Raw genomic sequence first — 14,374 nt, forward strand, 5'->3', positions numbered from 1 at the left:
GCAAATAGTAGTAATGAAAGAAAGATATTGATATAGATTGTATGAATATTAAAGAATAAGGAGAAATTATTAACTAACTTATGCTAATAATTTTAAAAACTCAGATGAAATGGACACATTACTTGAAATGCAAGTTATAAAACTTGCAGAAGAAATAGAAAACATGAATAGCTTTATAATCTTGTGAAGAAATTGAGTCCATAACGAAAATCTTTCTCAGAAAGAAGGTCCCGGCCGGGCGCGGTGGCTCAAGCCTGTAATCCCAGCACTTTGGGAAGCCGAGACGGGCGGATCACGAGGTCAGGAGATCGAGACCATCCTGGCTAACCCGGTGAAACCCCGTCTCTACTAAAAAAAAAACAATACAAAAAACTAGCCGGGCGAGGTGGTGGGCGCCTGTAGTCCCAGCTACTCGGGAGGCTGAGGCAGGAGAATGGCGTAAACCCGGGAGGCGGAGCTTGCAGTGAGCGGAGATCCAGCCACTGCACTCCAGCCTGGGTGACAGAGCAAGACTCCGTCTCAAAAAAAAAAAAAAAAAAAAGAAAGAAGGCCCCAATTCAAACAGTTTTATTGCTGATTTTTTTCAAGCAATACTCCTAAGGATAGACATAAAAATTATTAACACAATATTAGCAAAGTACATATAGTAATGTATAAAATGGATGACACATCGTAACTACGTGAGGGTAATTTCAATAGTATAAGATTGGTTTCCAAATGTTCATTCTTGTAATAAAATGAAGAACATTATTTCAGAAAATACAGAAAAATAGATGACAAAATTCAATGTCTAATCATGGTTCTTTAATCTGAATTAAACAATCTGACAACTGTTTAGGTATCATCATGCATATAGCTAACATAATACGCAAAGGTGAAATATTGAACTTCCCAGGGCAAGATGTCCATTCTTCATTTATATTCAGTTTGATCCTCAAAGTACTAGTCAGCATAAAAATGGCAATTAGACCATCATGCAAGTTATAAAGGCTATAAATTAAGTAAAGTTTATTTATTCAGAGTGCAAAATTGTTTATTTAGAATAGTAACATGAATATTAAGCTACTATAATTAACACATTAGCAACATTGTAGCATGCAAGATCATTATCCAGAAATAAATTGTATTTTACTATGTTGACAGTAAACAATTGAAATATTACATTTAAAAATGTAATTTACATTTTCATAAAAACATAAATATATTAATAATAAATTTAACCAAATTGAAGTAAAAACTTTTCTTATTGATAAAAATTAAAAGACATTCCTAAGAGAAAATAGAACGAACATAGAATAAAAAAAACTATGTATGTAATGGCCGTAATTGTGAAGGCCTAGTTTTGTTAAGATATCAGTTCTTCCCAAATTGTCTTGTAGTTTCAGTGCAATCTTAATCAAATTCACATGGCACTATTTTTTTAACAGAAAGTTAAAAACTGATTTTAAAATGTATATGGAAATGCATGAGACATATATTAGCAAGCATAATTATTGAAAATTAAAAAAAATGGAGGAAATACACACCCTGATTTCAAGGGACAAGAAAAAAATCAGTAATCAGTGATATATGGCATTACATTAGGATAGACAAATCAATGAAACAAAATTTGACCCACAATATAAAATTATTTTTCTCAATAAAAAAAAAAACCTCTCATCACGTGTGCTGGAAACATTGAATAATATATTTAAAAATACAGCCCTCAGCTCCCACATATTCCCATATATATACTAGAATTAATTTAAGATGAGTCATCAACATGTATGTAAAAGTTAAAGCTATAAAGCTTCTGGAAAATAATATAGGAGAAAAACGTTTTCAGGAATGGTTTTTTAAGGAAGATCAAAAACCACTTCATAGAAAAGAAAATGGGAAACGTAGCCTTCATCAAGATTAAAATGTCTTCTGATTAAACAATACTGTTAAATAAATGAAAAATTAAGGCACAGACTGGGTGAAAATTCAATATCTACTAAAAAAGTTGAATATATTAAAATCAAATGAGTAAGAAATAAAAGCCTGATTACTCAGTAGAAATTGGCAAAAGATGTGACTAGGTTTTTTCAATGAAGAGAACATAAAAATGACCAATAAGTACAAGAAAACTGACCAACACAATTAATTAACAGGAAAATATACACTGAAATCACATAGAAGTATCCCTTATATACACTAAAATGGCCAAATTAAAAAGACCAACAATACCACATGTTAGTAGGGGGAGTACACAATAGAATAACCAATTTGAAAATAGATATGGGAGTTTCTTTTACAGTTATACATACCTCATTACCCTATCATTCAGGATTTTCATTCCTAACTATGAATCCAAAAGAAAACAACGTTAGTACCATGAAAATCTTGTAAAGGAAAATTTCCAGCATTTCTGTAAAGTCCCAGACTGGAAACAACCTGAATGTCCTAATAGAAGAGTGGTCTAATTGTGGTCTAATTAAATAATGGAATAGTAATAATTGATAACAGAAAAAAACTGATAGCATTCAAAAACATGAAATAATCTCCAAAATATTATGTAGAACAAAATAAGTCAGACACAAAAGCATATATACTGTATAATTTTAATTATATGAGTTTCTGGAGAAATAAGCTGTGGTGGTAGGAAAGGGTTGCTTTCCTCTCAGGAGGGAGAATTGACTGGAAACCACCTAATGGGTTTCTGTAATAGATGCTTCAAATCCACTTTTCAGTTAAAACTGCAGATTTCATGGCAGCAGAGTTATATCAAGTGCTTATTATGTCAGAACCTGTGCTAAATGCTTCAAATGCATCAATTTACTCTTCATAGCAACCCAATAATTTAAATGGTACAATTATCCTTATTTTAAGTAAGTGAGAACTGAATTTTAGAATTCTTAGGTAACTTGTCAATGACTATAGGACTCATGTTTGGCAGAGTCAGTTCTAGTTAACACAATCTAATTTAATAGTTTTGCTTTTACTTTTGTGACATTCTCTCTCTTAATAAAGTATAGATGTTTTCCATGAGTTTACAACCACATTATACATGTTTAAACCTTCAAGTGCCTATATTTGCTACTGTTTTCCAACACTTTAGTAAATAACTTTAGCAACTAGCTAAAACAGTGCCCAAGGTTTTCAAGTGTAAAGACCCTGAAGACCCTGAAGTTCCTCTTCACTGAAAGTGGAAAACATCCATACTATTCACTGATGTTAGTATCAGACTAACAGTATCGGAACCTGTTTTGATGTTACAATGACAATGACTTTTTCTGGCATATAACTGGCCAGAAAATTAATCCTAGAGTTTGTGTTTTGTTTTTGGAGACAGGGACTCACTTTGTCTCCCAGGCTGGAGAGCAGTGGTGTGAACATGGCTCACTATACTCTGGACTTCCTGGGCCCAAGGGATCCTTCTGCCTCAGCCTCTTGAGTAGTTGGGGCTACTAGCATGGGCCAATTACAGCATTTAAAAACAAAAATCTGGGAGTTAAAATATCAATAGCAATTTTTGGTAAATATCCACCCCATGGTATTTTTCTGAAGCGTATAAATGGACATTGCAATCTCAGTTTTGGAATAAATTTCTCAACTGTGGTGGATTTGGAAAAAATGTAACATTATTTGCAATGTACCAAATTGAAAAATTTGACAACACACCGTTTGAATAATGGTTTGATAACTCTTAACTAGATTCTTCTGAATTTGCTATTGCTAAATACGGAAACTAAAATATTTTAAATCCCTTAGCTACAATAAGCATTATCTTTTTTGTAGATCAGATAAATGTACAGGAAGCACTATAAAGGATTACTTGTGTTTACTAGTCTAGTGAATTAAATTAAGGAATATGCAGCTCCCATTCTGGAGGGTACTCAGGAAGGCAGTCATGAAAAGTTACCAGGACACTTAGACGCTTCTATGATTTTACATGTCGTATGCTTTATCTTTATTTATTTCTTATAAACTGTGTAGTAACATGGAACTACACATTGGATCCAGGCATATTAATCTATGTGTTCCATCTCTTCTTGTAATATAAGATCTTTGATTATTGATGACAGGTTGTGCCTCTGTGTTTTATAGTATTAGGTGCTTTTAAGTCAAAATGGCACTGAATCCCCTCTTAGTTTAGCAAATCCACATTTTTGTGATTCTTGGAGAGGAGAAAATTTTTCTTCAGAAAGAAAAGATTACATCTTAAAGCATTTGTAGAAAACATATAAGCTAATGCTTGTAAGTATACTAAAGAAATAAGGAAAGTCATATCAAGTTAATATATTATTGAGTAAAAATTAGTCAATGTTTATGTATTTGACACACTTCTAATATTTTAAAGAAATTTTGATAGCATAATTCCATAAAAATCAGTCATTTAAACACTAAATGAAGTGCCTCACCAATTATGATAATAATTCAGTTGAGTTTACCAAATAGTATTTTATTGGAAGTGACAGCAGTAAATCTCAAATCAAATCAAAATGTCAAAAAATGTCAATATCAAAAAATGTCAATATGTTTTAGGGATAATTAAAATTCTGGTGACAGCTAAATGTTTCTCACTGCAATTCATAAGCTTTTTGCATTATCATGAGGTCCCCTAACTGATTGTTCAACACCTTCATTTTAATGCAAGTTATGCAAAGAGTCTAGATATTACCGTACTGTTGAAATTAAGAATTATATTTCTTGCCTTTATCTGAAGTGTGAAAAAACATTTATAAGAATTTTATGATAGGACTTTTTTAAATATCAGACCTATATAACTAAATTATCAACCCTTTACTGAGAGGTTCTATACCGAGGTTATAACATCTCCACCAGAACGGAGTTATGACATGTCATATGAATGGTGTAGTTGAACTTACTAACTTTATCACATTTTGTAAAAGGGAGACAATTTAACAATGTTTCCAAATTTTGAAATTTTTATGAATACATTAGTAAATACTATTTATGTATCATTATTTTCAACTCCCAAAAAATAACTTCAAATTATGCATATATTGGGATATGACATATTTACCAGTGCTAATTCTACTCTTGTATAGTGGTACATGGTTCTAATTATTAAAGTACTTGGATCAATTTGATTTTCTTAGAAATAGTGATCATACGTATTTTACCCTGATATTTTTATGACAATCTTTTAAAAATAATTTATGATATTTAAAAATGAATGTGTACAGCAATATTTAAAAATAATAATTTCTGGTATTCTGTGAAGAATTCAAATAATGTTTTAAATTTAATATTATGATTGTAATATATATTAAGAAAAAAATCATTAAAACTTTATGTTTACTCAATTATTTAAAAACTCTAATTTAGGAGATATATTCAGTGGCTACCTAATATGTTTATGCACCTACCTTCACAAACACCGGCAAAGAGCCTATTCAAGAAATTCATTCTCTGTCTCATAGAGCTAACTTGTTTTAGAAACAAGCAAACAAAAATCAGACAAAAATACTCAAAACACAGAAGAATAGTTTAATTGTTGAGGGAACCCATGAAGATTGGAGTTTATATACATTTTTCACAAGGGAGTCACTAGATTCTTGCTTTTTCATCAAATCTTTGTGTCCCTTTAGTTTAATAGTCACTTGAATATAAAGATGAATAGGGATAATCTATGTCCTACATGAGTTTATTAGCCAGTTGGAGAAAGAGACCTGTAATATAAGGGAAAAATATGTAAGGTAAATGGCAAATAGAGCTTTGAATAAAACAGGGTGGATTACAAAGGAATGTGTTATTAATTATGCTCCAGAGATTAAGATAGAGCTTTCGGGGGAAAATGTGTTTGAATATGGCCTTGAAAGAGAGGAGGAGTTAACCAGTCAAAAATAGGAAGGATGCCCTAGAAGGAGGCAAGTCACATTGCAACAGTTCACACATGTGAAACATCAGGAATAACTGGAGTACATGATCATGGATCCAAAGAATTTCTACTACTAGACTTTATTTCTCTAGCAGTTTTAGGACATTTGTAAAAGCTCCTTGACTTAAACAACTGCTTCTAAAAGACTGACATTTTCCCAAGGCATGTCTGAAGGAATATAATTTATAAACACATATATTAAATTACAGAGCAATAACTCTCAGATAATTAAAGTTGTTTACTGAAATATAAAAATATATGGAAGGCACCTAAACAAAACTTTTGAAGAGTTTATTAAGAATAAGTTGGGAACACTATGGAAAGGAAGAGATAATAGGAAAGTTTCCAAAATATTGCTAAGTAATGATCTCTCTTCCTCTTCCTCCTCCTCCTCCTCCCCGCTTCTCTTTTTTGTTTAAACTAATATTTACATCATTGCATGGAGTGGGGAGGAGTGGTATTATACCTATAGCAACTTAAAAACATTGTGGTAGAATTTGACTGCCTCTTATTAGTAAGTTCCAGGATTATTTTTCAGGACCAGAAAACAAGAGATAGAGAGGTAAACGGGGAGGAGGAGGTGAGGGATAGCTAAAAAGAGAAGGAAAATAAAGGAAAAAGAAAAGAAAAATAGTAAGATGGCTGAATTCTCTAGACAATGAATTTCTGGTTCAATAGAATGTATATGTCTTAACAAATTGAGTCACATTAAATGTCTTCGTCTCAAAACTGTGTCAGAACTGAAGCTGTTGAATCAGAAACACATTTCTGGAGTGAAGTTGGGCAAGGTGACCTTGTACATTCTTGTTGTTGTTGTTGTTAAGTTACATTGTTTCAAAAGGCCAGTTTGGAAACCATAACACGTATAGTGTACGTGGTGAACACACTTTCGGTGATTACGGTTGTAAATACTATTGGTCTTTTCCATTAAGTTTGATAAAAATGTCTCTAAAAGAAAATAAGAGGGAAAACTGACTGGTGTGTTTGTTTGTTTTCATCCATAAGGATTCCATGCTTTAGGAATCTTAATTGCCTTCCTCCTATGTCTGTGATTTGAGAATGCAAGAGCTAAGTGAATTCTAGAGAGGAGTGCTTCTCCCCACTCTTTCCTGTTAATAGAAACTAAAAGAATATCATATAATTTGTTAAACTAACAGTTTTGTGAACTCGGGCACACTCTGAGCAAGATTTTAAGGCTCTTATGTTAAAATTCTTAACTCAAAAATATAATATCAATAGCTTGTACTTTGTAGGACTGAGGATTAGATATGGTAATACAAGTTAAGTGCCCTTTAGTATGCTTAGCATACAGTTAGGAAAACATTAGCAAAATGCCTTAATTATTGTGCTGTCGTTATTTTCATCCCCGTATTCCTTTAATATGCTTAGATTATAATTTGAAGATAGTTATAGATATAGATACACACACATACACACACAGACACACACACACACACACACCTTCTTAACTTTAGGAATATAACCTAATGTTTTGAATGTAATGTTAATTCAAATATATATATATATATATATATATATATGTGCATGTGTGTGTGTGTGTTTATATGTATATACATTTCCACACACCCTCTATGGCATATGCACTAAATACTGTTGAAGGAAGACAAAATAATTTGTAGAGAACAGAGATTGCAAAGGTACTTCAACCTAGCATCTATTTCCCATGATTGAATTAGAGAAAATAAATTGTTATGAAAAGCCATTCAGATAAGAAAAGCCATATTTATGTTTCATTGGACAGATGTATGGGAACAAAACATCATCCAACCTAATAACAATTTGTCATTCTTTTATTGGCATAATGGTGAATTTAGCTTAAACTAATTCAAAATGATATTATTTATAACTTCTGCCACATCTTATAGTCAACTTGAAACTTAAATTTCTACTCGTTGTAGTTATTCCAGTCTCACAACACTTTTTTTCTCCCATTCTTTATGACACTGCTATAAGGTTATTATTATTATTTTGGGTTTCCACAATGTTTTTCAGAAAATTATGTTTTTCAAAGTCCTATGAAAAAGGTGAGTGGAATCATTTCACAGGAAAATGAAATTAAAACATTGAAGCATTAAATAACAATAAAGTTTCACAGCTGTGACTATTGATAAATAGTGTAGATTCTAGGTGACTTTTAAAATTCTGTTTTGGTGTTGTTAGCTTGATCATTTTCTATGCAGTATTGGGTCTCCAGAGCATTATGGTAATCTTTGTGGGCTTTTTCTGTTTTTTCTTTCTTTAACTACTTGTGAAAGATTTGGCTGGTTTTGTACTGCTTGCAGATTATATTCTGCACACAGGGACATACCATTAATTCCTGTTTTATTTGTCTATATTAAAGCCAACACCTGCATCTTGTTTAGCAATTAACCTGCAGAGCAGGATAAATTGAAGTGATTAAAAGGATATGTGAGATTTAGTCCACATTGTCTTTATATTTTCAGCTTCCTAATATCTCAAATCAGTCAAATTTTTCTTAGTATCACTGATATTTGAGTGTAATGCGTGCACAAAAATTTACTGTTTTGGAGATTTGTGATACTGTTCTATTCAACAATGTCTATTTAGTTTCCACTATATGTTAGATGATTTCTACATTTTCCTGGAAGATAAGCAGTAGAGTTCCATTATACAGATGAACAAACTGAATCTAATGCATATAAAATGCTGTGATCACATCTCTGTAGGCACAAAGTGATGAAGTTCCGTTCTGTTTGAATTTCATATACTCTTTCCATTAAAGCTAAATTTCGCGATTGGGATTGCATTAGTCAGGGTTCTCTAGAGGGACAGAACTAACAAGATTACATATACATATATATCTGGGAGTTCAGTATTAAGTATTTATATACATATAAAGTTACATATATATGAATTAAATATTAACTTATACAATCAAAAGGTCCCTCAATAGACTGCCTGCAAGCTGAGGAGTAAGGAGAACAAGTCCGAGTCCCAAAACTGAAGAATTTAGAGTCTGATCTTCGAGGGCAGGAAGCATCCAGCACGGAAGAAAGATGTAGGTTGGGAGGCTAGGCCAGTCTTGTCTTTTCACATTTTTCTGCCTGTTTTATATTCTAGTCACACAGATAGCTGATGAAATGGTACCCACCCAGATTAAGGATGGGTCTGCCTTTCTCACTCCACTGACTCACATGTTAATCTCCTTTGGCAACACCCTCACAGACACACCCAGGATCCATATTTTGAATCCTTCAGTTCAATCAAGTTGACACTCAGTATAAACCATTACAAGTCCACCCCTCCCTTGTCAACTTGAACCCATACACATCTCCTGAGATTATATGTAATCTTCGAATAAAGACAATAATAAAGTCATAATTACACCTAACATAATACAATTATCCTTCGTACAACTGGAAAGACACCAATCCCCAAATCAAATACTATCGCATAAAGTTAACAATAAATGCTGATGTGAAGTCAATAAATCTTATGTCACGTGATAAAGGAAAAGAAAATAAAATGAAGATATTTTCTTAATACAAGTGTATACTTGCACAAACATATTTTTAACAAAAGAAGGAGGAAATACTCAAGACAATCACAGTCCTTGTTTCTGCCACTGGTTACATGATCATAGCTGGTATTGATGACTGCCTTCTTCTACCACCCATTCTGTATTCCCTTTGCCTTCAGCAAACACTTCAGCAGGGTGTGTGTGTGTGAGTGCGCGTGTGTGTGTGTGTGTGTGTGTGTGTTTTCCTGGTGGAGTGACCCAAATCTTCATTCCAGAAGGATCTGGGCCATTTATAGTCCTGCCTGGTTGGGTTGTTGTAGTTTCCCATCAACCTTAATCACAGGGCATGGTAATATTAAGAGATGTCCCAATGGATTTGTATTCCATGTTTACTCTTCCTTACCTCTGTTGTGGAGCAGTAGACTGATTTCATCTTGATAGTCTGAGTCAATCACTTCAGCCAACACTGTAACGCCTTTCTTAGACTGTTGAATACACCAACAGCGATCAAGTGCAGAATCAAATCAAGAACTCAATCCCTTTACGATAGCTGCAAAAAATAAAATAAAATACTTAGGAATATACCTAACCAAGAAATTGAAAGATCTCTACAAGAAAAACTACAAAACGCTGCTGAAAGAAATCACAGATGACACAAACAAGTGGAAACACATTGCATGCTCATGGGTGGGTAGAAACAATACTGTGAAAATGACCATACTGTCAAAAGAAATCTACAAATTCAATTCAATTCCCATCAAAATACCACTATCATTCATCGCAGATTTAGCAAAAAATATAAAATTTATATGAAATAAAAAAGAGCCCGCATAGCCAAAGTGAGACTAAGCAAAAAGAACAAATCTGGAGGCATCACACCCCTTGATTTCAAACTACACTATGAGGTCATAGTCACCAAAACAGCATGGTACTCATATAAATTTAGGCACATATACCAACGGAATAGAATAGAGAACCCAGAAATAAACCCAAATACTTACAGGTGATCTTCGACAAACCGATCTTTGACAAAGGAAACAAAAACACAAAGTGGGGAAAGGACACCCTTTTCAACAAATGGTGCTGGGAAAATTGGCTAGCCACAAGTAGGCGAATGAAACTCTTGACTTAAAGGAATCAGGAGCCGGAAGTGTCCAGGTGGCACTCTTCCAGTTTAATAAAATTGTTGTTATGTCTCCTGGTGGCAGGGTTCCTCCCTCTGAAACTAAGATCTCTAGACCAGCACAACAGTATGTCATGGGAACAGGAAGGAAGCATTTTGCTAGTGGATCACTAGGGGTGATGGTGAAGGGTGCCATTATCACTTCCACTCCTTGATTCCTGTACCCGTGAATCCTGACTATGGGAGAAACAATACCATATATTGGATGCTGATTCAGAGCATACACAGCCTTCTGGAGAACTTTGCTCCAGCCCTGCAAAGTACTGTCACCAAATTGATGTTTTAGTTGTGACTTTGAAATGACATTCAACAGTTCTATCACTCTGGCTGCTTTAGGATAATGAGGAACGTGGTAAGACCAGTGCATTCCATGAGGAGCACGAGCCCACTGCCACATTTCTTTAGCCGTAAAGTTGTAAAGGGAGAGCCTTCGTCAAAGGTAATGCAGTGTGGAATACCATGACAGTAGATAAGGCATTCCGTGAGTCCACTAATGGTAGTCTTGGCAGAAGCACTGCATGCAGGAAAGGCAGACCTATACTCAGAGTGTCTATTCCAGTGAGGACAAACCTCTGACCTTTCCATGGTGGAAGAGGTTCAATATAATCAACCTGCCATTGGGTAGCTGACTGATCATCCCGAGGAATGGTACCATATCAAGGGCTCAGTGTTGATTTCTGCTGCTGTCAAATTGGACACTCATCAGTGACCATAGCCATGTCAGCCTTGGTGAGTGGAAGTCCATGTTACTGAGCCCATGTGTAACCTCCATCCCTACTACCACAGTCACTTTGTTCATCGGCCCATTGGACAATGACATGGGCGGCTGTGAAAAGAGGCTGAGTGGTGTCCACAGAACAGGTCATCCTGTCCACTTGATTATTAAAATCCTCCTCTGCTGAGGTCACCCATTGGTGAACACTCACACAGGATACAAATATCATCACAGTTTTTGACCATTCAGAGAGGTCCATCCACGTACCTCTACCCCAAATTGGTCACCAATGTTCCAATCATGCTTCTTCCAAGTTCCTGACCATCCAGCCAAATCATTGGTTACAGCCCCTAAATCACTACATAATTGCACATCTGGGCATTTCTCCTTCCATATGAAGTGCACAGTCAGATGCACTTCTCAAAGTTCTGCCCACTAGGAAGATTTCCCATCACCACTGTCCTTCAGGGATGTCCTAGAAAGGGGCTGTAGTGCTACAGCTGTCTGCTTTTGGGTGGTGCCTGCATGTCATGCAGAGCCATCTGTGAACTAGGCCCTAGTCTTCTCTTCCTCTGTCAACAGATCATAGAAAACTCTCCATGGGGCCATTGGTGCAAACTGATGAGAAGGCAGAGTTGCAGGAGTGGAGACCATGGACATTTGAGCCACTTCCTCATGTAACTTACTTGTGCCTTCAGGACCTGCTCGAACCTGATCGTGTATACACCACTTCCATGTGATGATGGAATGCTGCTGTGCATAACCCACTTTATGGCTAGATGGGTCAGAAAGTACCCAGTTCCTGACAGGCAGTTCAGGTCACATGGTGATTTGATGACCCATAGTCAAACATTCAGTTTCCACCAAAGCCCAGTAAGAAGCCAAGAGCTGTGTTTCAAAAGGAGAGTAGTTTATCTGAAGAAGATGGCAGGGCCTTGCTCCAAAATTCTAGAGACTCTGCTGTGATTCACCAGTGGGGGCCTGCCAAAGGCTCCAAACAGCATCTCTTTCTGCCACTGACACCTGAAGCACCATTGGATCTGCTGGGTCACATGGTCCAAATGGCAGAGCAGCTTGCACAGCAGCCTGAACCTGTTGCAGAGCCTTCACCTGTCCCGGACCCCACACAAAACTGGCAGCCTTTTGGGTGACTCGATAAATGGGCTGGAGAAACACAACTAAATGAGGAATGTGTTGCCTCCAAAATCCAAATAGGCCCACTAGGCCTACTTTGTGCCTTTCTTGGTTGTAGGAGGGACCAAATGCAGCAAATTATCCTTCACCTTAGAAGGAATATGTTGACAGGCCCCACACCACTGGACCCCTAGAAATTTTATGACACCTAGAAATTTTACTGAGGTAGAAAGTCTATGAATCTTAGTCAGATTTTTTTCCCATCCTCTGGCATTCAAATGTCTCACCAATAAGTCCAGTGTGTTTACCACCTCTTGCTCACTGGATCCAATTAGCATAATGTCATCAATGTAATGGACCAGTGTGATATCTTGTGGAAGCAAAAAGCAATCAAGTTCTCTCCAAATAAGATTATTACACAAAGCCAAAGCATTAATATACCCCTGAGGTAAGACAGTAAAAATATATTGCTGGCCTGGCCAGCTGAAGGCAAATTGCTTCTGGCAGGCCTTATGGACAAGAATGGAGAAAAAGACATTTGCCAAGTCAATGGCTGCATACCGGTACCAGGAGATGTGTTAATTTGCTCAAGCAATGTAACCACATCTGGTACAGCAGTTGCAATTGGAATCACCACTTGGTTAAGCTTATGATAATCCACTCTCATTCTCCAAGACCCATCTGTCTTTGCACAGGCCAAATCGGAGGGTTGAACGGGGATGTGGTGGGAATCACCACCCCTGCATCTTTCAAGTCCTTGATGGTGGCGCTAATCTCCGCAATCCCTCTAGAGATGCAATATCATTTTTGATTTACTATTTTTCTAGGTAGAGGCAGCTCTAACAGCTTCCGTTTGGCCTCTCCCACCATAACAGTCCCCACTCCACCAGTCAGGGAGCCAATATGGGGGTTTTTCCAGCTGCTGAGTAAGTCTATCCCAATTATGCATTCTGGCACTGGGGAAATGACCACAGGATAATTCTGGGGACCCACTGGACCCACTGTAAGTCAAACCTGTACTAAACTGCATTAATTACCTGTCCTCCATATGCTCCTACTTTAACTAGAGGACCACAAGATCATTTTGGGTCCCCTGGAATCAAAGTCAGCTCAGAGCCAGTGTCCAGTAGTCCCCAAAATGTCTGCTCATTTCCCTTTCCCTATTGCACAGTTACCATGGTAAAAGGCCAGAGGTCTCCTTGGGGAGGATGGGAGAAAAGTAACAGTATAAATTGTCGGTAGTGTGGTGGGGTCCTTCCTCAAGGAGACCCAGCCTCCCCTTCATTCAACAGGTTCTGGGTCTGTAAACTGGCTCAGGTCTGGAAATTTATTGAGGGGCTGTGATTCTCTGTTTTTATAATTTAAATTAGTTTTGTGTCCATTTGACATGGAAGTTTTCTGCTTATATAAGGTAAGTAAGAATGCAGTAGTCTTCTGATCAATTTTGCTTGTAGGAACAGAGTTATTAATTAGCCAATGCCAGAGCTCTACACAAGCCTGACTATTCTGACTGATGCTTTACCTCTTTTGTCCATTTGGTAGCTATGCCGACCTTGCCATTGATTGTTGAGTGTCAACGCTCGGCCCCTGCCACCTCGGGATCTAATTATTCCCATTGTATTTAAATTTTATAGTTGAGTGACTGTGGTCTCCACCCACTGTTAGATCTGAAAAGAGCTATCACAGCATTCTTCAAAGATGCAGCTGCTGTCCTCACAAATCTATTTCGCAAAGTACTGATCACGGGTATGTCTTCTGGACCCTCTCTGCTGGGATAAGTAAGTCTGAAGTGACTAATCCACTCCACCATCCCAATTTCCCTAAGCTTTTGGATCCCTTACTCTACATTAATCCAAGGGAGAACAGGCATTTCCAGCTCACTCACAGAGGGCCATCTTTTAATCCACATTTCAGCTAATGAAAGCAAATAAACTATTAGAATCTATTTCACAAGGCACTGGTCAAGGGTATATC

The sequence above is a fragment of the Colobus angolensis genome, unplaced genomic scaffold (assembly GCF_000951035.1).
Source record: "Colobus angolensis palliatus isolate OR3802 unplaced genomic scaffold, Cang.pa_1.0 Scaffold134, whole genome shotgun sequence".
Lineage (NCBI taxonomy): Eukaryota > Metazoa > Chordata > Mammalia > Primates > Cercopithecidae > Colobus > Colobus angolensis.